At 39.1% G+C, this 12276-nt stretch overlaps 1 pseudogene; it reads right to left on the bottom strand.

Moving 5' to 3' along the window:
- Window positions 1-12012, bottom strand: part of LOC149454170 (uncharacterized) — a 67187-nt pseudogene extending 55175 nt beyond the window's left edge.
- Window positions 12013-12276: the final 264 nt, after the last annotated feature.

The following is a 12276-nucleotide window of genomic DNA, read 5'->3' as shown; positions in this document are numbered from 1 at the left end:
CCACCCCCCACCCTATGTCCCCTCTGCCTATTCTATCTTTTCTCTACGTCTTCTTATATCAGCAAGTGGAATTTTTCTGTTGTTATCTTTATTCTTTCCTACTCCTCATATATAATCTGGCTTTTTCCCAGTTCTCCCATTTCCCATGATAAACCTCCATCTTATCTTCTTGGGTATGGCACAGCCTTTCCATCTTTTTAATCTGCTCAACTCTTTCAATCCAGTCCTCTTCCTTTGGTGCCTCTATTTGCCTCCAGAACTTGGGTATCAGAGCTTTTGCAGCATTTATATAGTTCCATATCCCTGATTTTTTATATTTATTTACCGTTATATCCGTGATGTGCAAAATACATACTTCTGGATCTAGATTTATATCTATTTCTGTCAATTTTCTTATTAAGTGGATTATTGTTGTCCAGAATATCTGGATTTTTGGGCATCCCCACCATATATGGTATATTGTGCCTATTTCTCCACATCCCCTCCAACACAGCGGTGTACTCTCTCCACACATCTTATTTTCTACTACTGGTGAAATGTGCCATCTTGTCAAACACTTATAGTTCATTTCTACTTCTCTCATAGAGACGTTTTCGTGAGTTAATCTATACATTCTCCTCTGCTTTTCCTCATCTATCACAACTCCCATATCCATTTCCCATTTTGTTAAATATGTTGGTTTCGTGTTTGTGTCTAGTTCAGTGAGTATTTTATAAATTCTAGCAATCCCGTGTTTCCCATCACCTTGTGTTCCCAATGTCTTTTCAAACAAGTTCCAATTGTCTCTTGTCCTTAAAGGTCTTGGCAAGCTTCCGACAAAACACCTCAATTGGAAATACCGCCATTCGTCTAATTTAGTGAAAATCTCTCCCTCTTTTTTTTTCAATTCGCCATATGCTCCTATTTCATCTCCCACCAAGATATCTCCTAATTGCACCTTATCTTTTTTAAACCACTTCCCTCCTATTTCTTCTCTACCTGGGGGGAAAAACTCTGTATTTTTTAGTGGAATCAGTGTAGAATTAAAAGTCCATTTCATATTTCTGTGTAAGTTATCCCAAATCTTTAAAGCATTCAAAGTGTATGTATTTACATTGTCATTTAAACCCCTATACTGTGTTGGTACCCATATCATTCTTCCCAAGTCTATTCCGCTGAGTTCATTCTCTATTCTCACCCAGCTTTTTTTATTATTAAATATCCAATCTATGGTTCTTGCCAGTATTACCGCTTTGTAATATCTTTTAAAGTCTGGGAGCCCTAAACCCCCTCTTTCTTTCCTCCTACTTAGCAGTTCGTATGACAGTCTTGGTTTTTTATTCCTCCATATGTATCTTGTTATCAATTTCTTAATTATTTTAAAGAAAGTCTCTGGGAGTTTAATTGGGATCATTTGATATCTATATATGATTTTTGGTACTATTACCATTTTTACCAGATTAATACGGCCCATCCATGTCGGGGTTCCTCCCTCCAATCTTTTTAATTCATCTCTAATCTCATTTATCAGTGTAATATAGTTTAGTTTATATAGATGTTTATGTGAGGCTGTGAGTTTTACTCCTAGATATTTTATATCTCTATCTTTCCATTTAAAGGGAAATTCTTTTTGTATCCTTTCTTTTTCGTTTTTTAAGATGTTTATATTTAGAATCTCCGTTTTTGTTGGATTTATCTTTAAATTTGATAGTTCTCCGTACTCCTTTAGTGACTTCATTAAGTTTGGAAGTGTTATCCTGGGGTTTCCTACATAGAACAACAAGTCGTCTGCGAAGGCAGCAACTTTATGTTCCGTATCTCCTATTCGGATTCCCTTTACGTCTCTATTCAGTCTTATTGTTGATAGTAGAGGTTCTAGAGATATAACATACAGCAATGGGGATAATGGGCATCCCTGTCTTGTTCCGTTTGACATCTCAATGGGTTCTGACCTCTCCCCATTTACCCCAATGACCACCGAGGGGTATCTGTACAGCTTTCCTATCCATTCTCTCATCCTAGGCCCGATTCCCAAAGCTTCCAGAGTATCCATCATGAATCTCCAATTTACCCTATCAAACGCTTTTTCAGCATCTATAGACAGTAGTACCGCCGGTTCTTTTCCCTTTTTACTCTTTTGGATTAGCATCAATGATCGTACCCCATTATCTTTTCCTTCCCTCCCTGGAACAAAGCCCACCTGATCCTCATGTATCCATCCAGGCATTAGCTCTTTCAATCTGTTTGCTAGGACCTTTGCGTACAACTTAGTGTCTGTGTTCAGTAGTGAAATAGGTCTATAGCTAGAACACTGAGAGGGATCTTTTCCCTCTTTCTGAATGAGCACGAGTTGGGCTTGTAATGATTCTCTTCTTACTTCCATCTCTCCACCTAGTGCATTCATGTAGTTTTTGAGTTTTGGTACTAAGATTTCACTGAATTTTTTATAGTATCTCACTGTATAACCATCTGGGCCTGGGCTTTTCCCCGACACTGTCCCCTTTAATGCTAGTTTTATTTCTTCCTGTGAGATATCTGCGTCTAGGGAGTTTAGTTGGTCCTCACTTAATTTTAATAACCTAGCCATTTCCAAATATTTCTTTCTTTTCTGGTTTTTCTCACTGTCTATAGTTTCTGAACTTTCCGAGGGGCTTATATTGTACAGTTTCCTGTAATATTCTATGAAGGCTTTGGTGATATCTTTATTTGAGTGTTTCATGTTTCCTTTAGCATCTTTTATTTTTTCTATATAATTTCTATTTTTCTTTTTCCTCAGGGCTCTCATCAGATACTTTCCAGGTCTTTCTCCCCATCTATATCTCTCACTTAGAACTCTATTATATACTTTTCTCCTCTCCTCTTCTATCATTTCTTTCAGTTCTTCCTTCTGTTTTTTTAACTTCAGCTCTATTTCTTTTGTTATTCTATTCTTATGTATTTGTTCTAATTTATCTATTTCTTCTAAGAGCTCATTCATTTTCTCCCTTCTTTCTTTTTTCTTTCTAGCCCCAATCGCCATTAATATTCCTCTTATATAAGCTTTGTGAGCCTCCCACACTGTGGCTGTTGACACCTCCCCTGTCTCATTCTCCTTAAAAAAGCGTTCGATCTCCTCCCCTATTTTCTGAGCTATTTCCCTTTCCACTAAAAGTGTCTCATTCAATTTCCATCCCAGCCCTCCGCTTTTCCTTCTCCCCCATTCCATTTTCATAGTAACTGGAGCGTGGTCTGATAAAGTTATTGTCTCTATATCTACCTGGGTCAGATGGTCGATTAATTGATGTTCTATTAATATATAATCTAATCTTGAATATCTCTTGTGCATATTTGAGAAAAAAGTATAATCTCTATCTTGCGTGTGTGTAATTCTCCAGGCATCTACCAGTTGACTTATGTGTAATTCTTTTTTCAATAATTTCAGGGCCTTACTTCCTTCTGTTTTTATATGGGAGGTGGCATCCCTTTGTGGGTCCATACAGAAGTTAAAATCCCCTGCCAGGATCAAACGTCCTTTTTTAAAGTCCATCAACTTCCTCAACACCTTTTTCAGATACTCCTCCGGTTTTTTATTAGGGCAGTAGATGTTGGCCAGTGTACACTCGATCTCCTGTAACTTGCCCCTTAAGAACAAAAATCTCCCATCTGGGTCTGTTTTTCTATCTTCCAACTCAAACCTAACGTTCTTTGCCAGGCCTATTGCTACCCCTTTTGCTCTTTTAACCGGGGAATCTGCATAGTACCATGTTGGGTATTTTTTAGACCTCAGTCTAACATTTGAGCTTATCTCAAGATGTGTCTCCTGTAAAAATATCACTGAGGCTTCTCTATGATGTAATTCTTTAAATAATCTATATCTTTTCCCGGGGCAGTTCAACCCATTTATGTTATATGTTATAAACTGAATCTCTTCCATCTTCCTTAAATTTCCTCTTTTCTCCTCCATCTATATTTTTTATTTCTCTCTCCTTCTCCCTTCTCACTTGTTTTTATATCATCTTTTATTTTGCAGAGAAAACAACCTCCCTCTCCCATTTCCCACCCTGCCAACCTTCCAACCCCCTCCCTCCCCCCCATTTCCCACCCTGCCAACCTTCCAACCCCCTCCCTCCCCCCTCCCCTCCCCCCTCTTTTTAGGCCTAACATTTGCCTACTAATCATTTATGGATTAAAAATCCACCTTTGATTTGATCCTTGGGCTAAAACTCCGTCCATGGACGACTTTCCCCTTGACTAACCTCCCCATAACCTCCCAAGCCCCACCTGGATATTATCACCGGCAGAAAAGAGAGAGAGAGAAAAAAAAAATGAAAAAAAAAGAAGAAAAAATCCATAACAAAGGCAATAGAGTGGGGGTAGGTGGCGAGAGGAGAAGAAGGAGATAAAAAAAAAAAAAAAAAAAAAAAAAAAAAAAAAAAAACACACACCTCTCTCTTCCTCCATCCCTCTCGCCCCCTCCACCTCCTCCCCCTCACAAATTGCCAGTCCTCTTTTCTCTTCGCTCTACTTTCTCATCGTTCTTCTTCCCAGCCAGGGATTTCCATTCTTTGAATTTTTAAACTGTCACAAAAATTTTTCATATCTTCTGGAAACCTAAGGTATGCTGTAGTCCCATTTTTCCATCCTATTAGGCATTCGGGAGTCCCCCATCTATATTGCACCTTTTGTTCTTTCAACCTTTTCAATAGGGGTCTCAAAGTTCTCCTTCTCCACAAAGTCTCTGGCGCCAGATCCGCATATATCTGTATGTCTCCTCCTTCATACTTAATTACTGATTTTCCCTTAGTCTTCCTCCAGATTTTTTCTTTATCCCGAAATTCATAAAATTTGACAATTATATCTCTCGGCCTTTCTTTCCCCAGGTTTCTCAGGATTTTCCCTTTTCTAAAGGTTCCTTCTATTTTAGAGCTTTCCATTTCAGAGCTGTCTGTTATAATGTTAAATATTTTGCAAACCACCTCTTGCAGGCTTTCTCCCTTTAGGTCTTCTGAAACCCCACGTATCAAGATGTTTCTTTTCCTATCTTTATTTTCTTGTATCTCAGCCTTATATAACAGTTTTTCTTGGACTTTCCCTATATTAATTAGTTCTTTTTCAAGTTCAGAGATAGCCTGGGTCTGACCTTTAACTTTCTCCTCCGTTTCCTCAATTCTCTCCAAGAGGTGCCCCAGATCACTGCGAATGTTTACCATTTCTTGTTTTATTGTTTTCTCCAGTTCTTTAAACATTTCTGCCATTTCCTTTTTATTAGGTATTTGTAGGTCTTTTTCCACCTCTGTAAGCAATGGCCCTATCACCAGGAATTTTTCATTAAATAATCCTTTCTTTATGTTAGGAAATCTACTACCCTAAAATGATTAGCCTTGTAAGTTCCTCCTATATATTTAGTGGAAAAATATCATTATTGGTTTTCTTCCATAAAAGTGTATTTTTTATAAATTATAAGTAATTTAACAGATGCCCCAACCTTAAGAGGTAGAGGTGGTACACATGGAGGAAGTAGAGGTCGAGCAGGTCCTACAACACAAAGTGATGCTAGGGTCACACCATGCATCTAAACAATATATAGAACTCTCTCAGCGCACTAGAGGCTCATGTCCTGTGAATGTACAAAAGTCCATGAGTCCATAATGTCCATAACTGTATAGCCGCTTAGGTGGCAGCCATCCCAGAGTAAGCCAACTCTATGAGGATAATGTGTAGAAAGAAAAAGAGAGGTGCCTTCTAAGTGCAGTAATACACAATTCAATAAGCCACTAATATTTATACAAAATCACAATAGTGAAGTGCTAAAAAAGCCCATCAGTAAAGGATGATCTCTAGGTATGCCCAAAAAGCTCATATTCAAAGAGTAGTGCTTGAGGGAGGAGCCTGCGCATGGCGCCAAACGGGAGTTCAGTTTAGAGCTCCCGAAACCGACCCCCTCCGTAGTATGGCTCTATTTTTTTTTTTTTTCTTTCCTCTCTTCCGCCCAGCTGACTGAACATTGAGAGGAGGAGAAGAGGAAAAATAGAGAGAAAAATATAATAACAAAATGGAGAATAAAACTGCAAAGGGAGGAGGCTCAAAAGTCTCTCAAACAAGCTCAATTAAAAAATATATACCATCACAGGGAAATAGTACTCCTGAGAGACAAAGAGTAATAAATGGTAGTGGTGAGATAGAACATAGTATCGGAGAAAGTTCTAGACTATCCCTGGGAATGGCAAATATCAGCCAATTTATGGAAGACATGGATATAGAAAGAACAAGGGTACGGGAAGATATAGAAGAACAAGAGAAGAGATCTCAACTGCCCACTAAAATTGAAATAGCGGATATGTTTAAAGAATTAGAAAAATCTATAAAACAAGAAATGGTGAAATTACATAAAGATATGGGGCAGATATTGGCAAGAGTGGAAGAAACGGAGGAAAATTAGACAAACATGCCCAAGCCATACATGTCATGGAAAAAAGCTAATGTATATGAGAAAATAACAAAAAATCTGCTATAAAAATTGGAAGATCAGGAAAATAGGGGCAGAAAATGCAATTTATGGACACAAGGTCTCCCGGAGATACCCCAAGGAGAAAATCTGCAGGAAATAATAAGGAAAGTGTTCGATATAATATTAGAAAGAACTCTAACAGCCCTGTTTGAACTTGATGGGGTCTATAGAATAGGAAGGGTCCAACAACAGGAGGGAAAAAAAGAGCAGCCCGAGAGACATAATTGCACAATTTCATTATTACAGAGACAAAGAGGAAATATGGAAAAAGGTAAAAGGAAGAGCAATAATAAAATATGGGAAAGTAAGCATTCAGATCTTTGCTGACCTTGCAGCAGAAACATTGATAAGAAGGAGAACTTTAAAACCACTATTAGAACAAATGAGAAAGTTCAATATAGATGGGGATTTCCCGCTTGTCTGATAGGATGGAAGAATGGTCGATCGGCAAGATTGAGGTTTCCTGAAGATTTGAGAGACTTTTTTGAGAGACTTGAATTACAGAGAATAAATATTCCAGATTGGGAGGAAAGTGAAGAGGAGAGAATTCAGTTGGAAAAAGATAGGTGGCAGGTTTCATAAAACGGAGATAGAGTAGAGAGGGTAGTGAGAGAGGAGGGAGAGATGGAAGGGGGATGGGGTTTTTTTTTTGTCCCCTCACCATACTCACTCTCTTTCTCACTCCCCCCACTTTGAACTCGGCGGGAAGTGGAGGGGGGAGGGATAATGCGCATGCCCAGAGCCCCACCTCAGGTAGAATCTAAGGTGGAACAAGACCACAAATGAGTCATAGACAAATAAAAGACCTAAAGGGGAAGGGGGAGGGTTGGGGTGGAGAGGGGCAAATTGTAGGTCTAAAGGGGGTGAGGGGGAATGGGGGACGGAAGGTGAAGGGTATGGGGAAGGGGTAGGTAGGTTAAGACTCTGCAATATAGTAGGAGATACATTAGTTTGGAGAAGTATTAGAGAACAAAGGGGAGGTTATGGACAAGAGTGGAGGAGAGTGGGGATAGAGGAAAAGGACAGGAGGAAAAGGGAAGAATGGAAGAAATTCACTTTGTGACTTATAATGTTAATGGTTTAAATAGCCCTGGGAAGAGATTTAGGATATTTAAAGAGATTCAGCATAGATTGTCCTCAGTCGTTTTTTTACAGGAGACACATTTGAGGCAAGAAACAAATGTGAAATTGAATTCCAGATATTACCCATTATTGTTTTATGCAGATTCCCCAATTAGAAAAGCTAAAGGAGTGGCAATAGGTTTTGCGAAAAATATAAGGTTTAAATTGGAAGACAGGTTGGTAGATCCTGAAGGAAGATTTCTGTTTCTGAAGGGAAAACTACAAGAAATAGATTGTACATTAGCAAATATTTATTGCCCGAATAAAAAACCGGAGATATTCCTAAAAAATACTCTGAAAAAATTACTGGATTTTAAAAAAGGCAGTTTAATTGTGGCAGGAGATTTCAATCTCTGTATGGATCATCAGATAGACATGACATCTCCTGTGCAGAAAGAGAAAAGTAGATCTCTGAGATCCTTGAAAAAAATGATATATCAATGCCAACTTGTAGACATACAGAGAATTAAACATATGAAGGACAGAGATTATATGTTTTACTCACATGCACATGAGATGTATTCAAGATTGGATTATATATTACTTGAACATCGACTCCTTGAGTCCTTGGTCAAAGTAAAAATAGAAGTGATGTCAATATCCGATCATTCTCCTGTCACAATACAATTATTATGGGGAAAGGAGCAGAAGGGGGGAAATGGTTGGAGGTTAAATAAGACACTTCTTCAGGATCAAGAGACGAATCAGAAAATTAAGAAAGAAATAGAGCAATTCTTTGAAGAGAACGATTTGGGGGAAGTGTCTGTGGCAAAGGTGTGGGAGGCTCATAAGGCGTATATTAGAGGGAATCTTGATTGCAATAGGAGCAAACAAGACGAGGGAAAGAAGAGAAAAAATGAACATGCTTCTAGGGGAACTTTCTGATCTAAAGCAGACACACAAACACAGAGCATCAAAAGAGATTATGGAGAAGGTAACAAATAAAAGAGAAGAATTAAATAATTTCCTGGAAGAAGAGAAGAGTATTTAATAAAATGATAAGTGAGAGATATAGATGGGGAGACAGGCCAGGAAAGTACTTAATGAGGGCCCTGAGAAAAAAAAACTAGGACTTACATAGAGAAAATAAGGGATCGCAAAGGAGAATTAGTGTATTCAACTAAAGATATAGCTAAAGTGTTTAAAGAATAATATAATAACCAATATAATATTACTCCCCACAGTTCTAGATATAAAGAAGGGGTAGGAAATACAGAAAAAAGATGGACATACTTAAAAAAGGCGGGTCTACCGAAAATAAGTGAGGAACAATTAAAATCTCTCGAAATAGAAATAACGCAGGAAGAAATAGAAATAACATTAAAAAGTACAACAGCGGGGAAAAGTCCAGGACCAGACGGATATACTGTGAGGTATTATAAAAAATATAAAGAACTATTAGTACCTAATTGAGAATATATATGAATGCATTGGGTGGGGAGATGGAAATGAGGAAGGAATCCTTAAAAGCACAGGTAGTTCTCATACATAAAGAAGGTAAAGATGATACTCACTGTTCAAGCTATAGACCGATTTCCTTATTAAACACAGACACTAAACTTTATGCAAAAGTTCTGGGAAATAGGTTAAAAGAACATATGCCAGAATGGATACACATGGATCAGGTGGGTTTTGTCTCAGGGAGAGAGGGGAGAGACAATGGATTGAGATCTTTGTTTCTCATACAAAAAAGTAGGAAAGAAAAAACCCCTGTGGTGGTACTCTCAATTGACACCAAAAAAGCTTTCGATAGAGTAGATTGGGGATATATGATGGATACACTGGAAGTATTGGGGATGGGTCCTAGAATGAGAGAATGGATAAGGAAATTATATAGTCAACCTTCTGCAGCAACCATGGTCAACGGGGAATTATCAGAGTATTTTGGGATGAAAAACAGAACAAGACAGGGTTGTCCTCTGTCTCTACTTTTATATGTGTTGTCATTAGAATCTTTATTAGCTATGATAAGTAATAATATAGATATAAAGGGAATTTGGATAGGAGACACAGAGCATAAAGGTGGCAGCTTATGCAGATGATATGCTGTTCTATGTGGGAAACCCAAGGATAACATTGCCAAATTTAATGAGAGCATTGAAAGAGTATGGGGAGATATCAAATTTAAAAATCAATCCAACAAAAACAGAGATTTTCAATATAAATCTTCCAAATAGCGAGAAAAATAGATTACAGGAGGAATTTCCCTTCGTTTGGCAGAAAAAGAACTAAAATATCTAGGAATAAAACTAACTGTATCCTCCAAAAACTTGTATACATTGAATTACATCCCATTGTTAAATGAGATTAAGGATGAATTTAGAAAATTAGGAGGGGGTGCCCCGTCATGGATAGGCCGTATAAATTTGATAAAAATGGTGATCATTCCAAAAATTCTCTATAAATTCCCAATGATACCAATTAAACTACCAGAAGTATAATTTAGAACAATTAAAAAAATGTTAACAAGATTTATTTGGAGGAATAAAAAAACGAGAATAAGCTACGAGATTTTAAGTAGAAATAAAGAGAAAGGTGGACTGGGAGTACTAGACTTGAAAAGATATAGTTCGGTAATAATGGCGAGAATTTTTGACTGGACACATAATGCAAAAGGGAAAAGCTGGGTTTAAATAGAAAATACACTAAGTAGTACCAGCTTAAGTAGAATCATATGGTTACCTCCACAATACAGAGTATTAGCAGACAGCACAAGTTTGTTCACATTAAATGTTTTAAGAGTGTGGGATGTTTTACACAAACAGATGGGATGGGAATTTAATTCTTTATTGATGCCCTTAGGGTCCACAGAGTTTTTCCCCCCAGGTAAAGAAGGAATCACAGGGAGGTGGATAAAGAAGGAAGATGCACAGTTAAGGGATAAAATGTTGGGGGAGGAAATAGAATCACTTAAGGAATTGGAAAAAAAAGGGAGAAGTTTTCACGAAAATGGATGAGTGGCATTATTTTCAATTGAAACACTTCATAGATAAGCTTCCAAAGCCTTTAAGAACAAGAGAGGAATGGAACCTCTTTGAGCATTTGTTAGATACACGGGGAGATGAGAAACATGGAACCTCTAAAATATATAAAATTCTCACTCAAATAAACACTGATATAAGGCCTCCATTTATAGAAAAATAGGAAAGGGATATAGGAATAATATTGGATACGGAAAAACTGAGGAAAATGTCACGTACCTGATGGGAGACTGAATTGACGAGGTCGGCCTCACTTGTGTCACTAGCCCTGACCCCGCTGAGGTTGGAACAGAGGGAGTCTAGGGACCAGGGGGACAAGAGCGCCTGCGGTTGTTGCTTGCAGCTCTTGCAGGTGATGACCTTGGTAGGCAGAGTATCCTCTGATTTGGGCACCATAATAGTAGAAAGAGCAGGTTCTGTGGATTGCCCGATGTGCAGCAGAGCAAGGTAGGTAGCCAGGACACAAGACAGGAGCAGAGTCATAGGATAGCCGGGGTCATCAACAGTCGAGCAGCATGGTACAGAATCAGAAGGAAAAGCCAAAGTCAGGAGCAGAACCGAAGTCAGGAACCAGGAGCAGGAGAGTAATCGGAGTCGGGTCAGGAACAAGCCGGGTCAGCAACAAAGGAATTGTACAGGAGCAAGCAGGGCATGGGGGGAGCTGAAGACCAGTCAGCACTGAACCTGAGCAGAAGCCCTCCTTAAATATCCCACCTGTTGCCAATCTTCGCCGTGCGTGTGCACGTGTGCGTGCATGTGCGCGATCGCGCATTCCTGCATGCCTGCGCACAAACGGCAATTCTTCTGCAGGATCTCTTTCATGCATGCACGTTCCCGATCGCGATTCTTTTTGCCGGAAATCCCTTACATTGCCCCACCCCTTAGGGGCAGCCTCCGGATGCCCACTAGGGCTCGTTTCTCAGGGTGACGACGGAGATAGGCTTGAACTGTCCGTGGGGCATGAACATTAGTGGATGGTTCCCAGGAGTTATCCTCTGGTCCATAGCCTTTCCATTTGATGAGGAACTGGGTCTGTCCGCTCCTCTTCCTACAATTCAAAATAGCCTCAACCTCATACTCTTCATTCCCCTCGACCAGCAGTGGAGCAGGCGCCTCCGAATTCCAGTTGGGAAACCCACTTGGGATGGGTGGTTTCAACAAGGAGCAATGGAATACTGGGTGAATCTTCAAGTTAGTAGGTAATTCTAATTCAAAGGCCACAGGGTTCACCTTTCTCTTGATAGTAAATGGTCCCAGGTATCTTGGACCAAGCTTCCTTGATGGACAACTTAATTTCAGATTAGCCATGGATAGCCAGACTTTATCCCCTTGTTTCAGTTCCAAGTTGCCCCTTCTCTTTCTATCAAAAAATTTCTTGTTGCTCGCCTGAGCTTCAGAAATCGTCCTTTGTAAAACTTCGCCGTTCCTCCTGAGGAACTCCATCCTTTCTTGTACTGCCAGAACAATGACCTCCATTGGTATTTCAGGAAGAAAGAAGGGATGGTATTCGTAATTAGAGAAAAAAGGAGATTGCTTGGTAGCGGAATGAATGGAATTATTATAGGCAAATTCCGCTAATGGAAGGAGAGATGCCCAATCATCTTGTGAATTTGAGGAGAAGCATCGGAGGTATTGCTCCAGAGTTTGGTTTGTCCTTTCCGTTTGTCCATTTGTTTGTGGGTGGTAAGCAGATGAGAAGCGTAACTC

Source organism: Staurois parvus, unplaced genomic scaffold (genome assembly GCF_062004578.1).
Source record: "Staurois parvus isolate SC_StPar_1 unplaced genomic scaffold, SC_StPar_1.0 ptg000436l, whole genome shotgun sequence".
In the NCBI taxonomy this organism is placed as follows: Eukaryota; Metazoa; Chordata; class Amphibia; order Anura; family Ranidae; genus Staurois; species Staurois parvus.
Note: the sequence above shows the minus strand (reverse complement) of the source record. Positions and strands in the feature narration are given on the sequence as shown.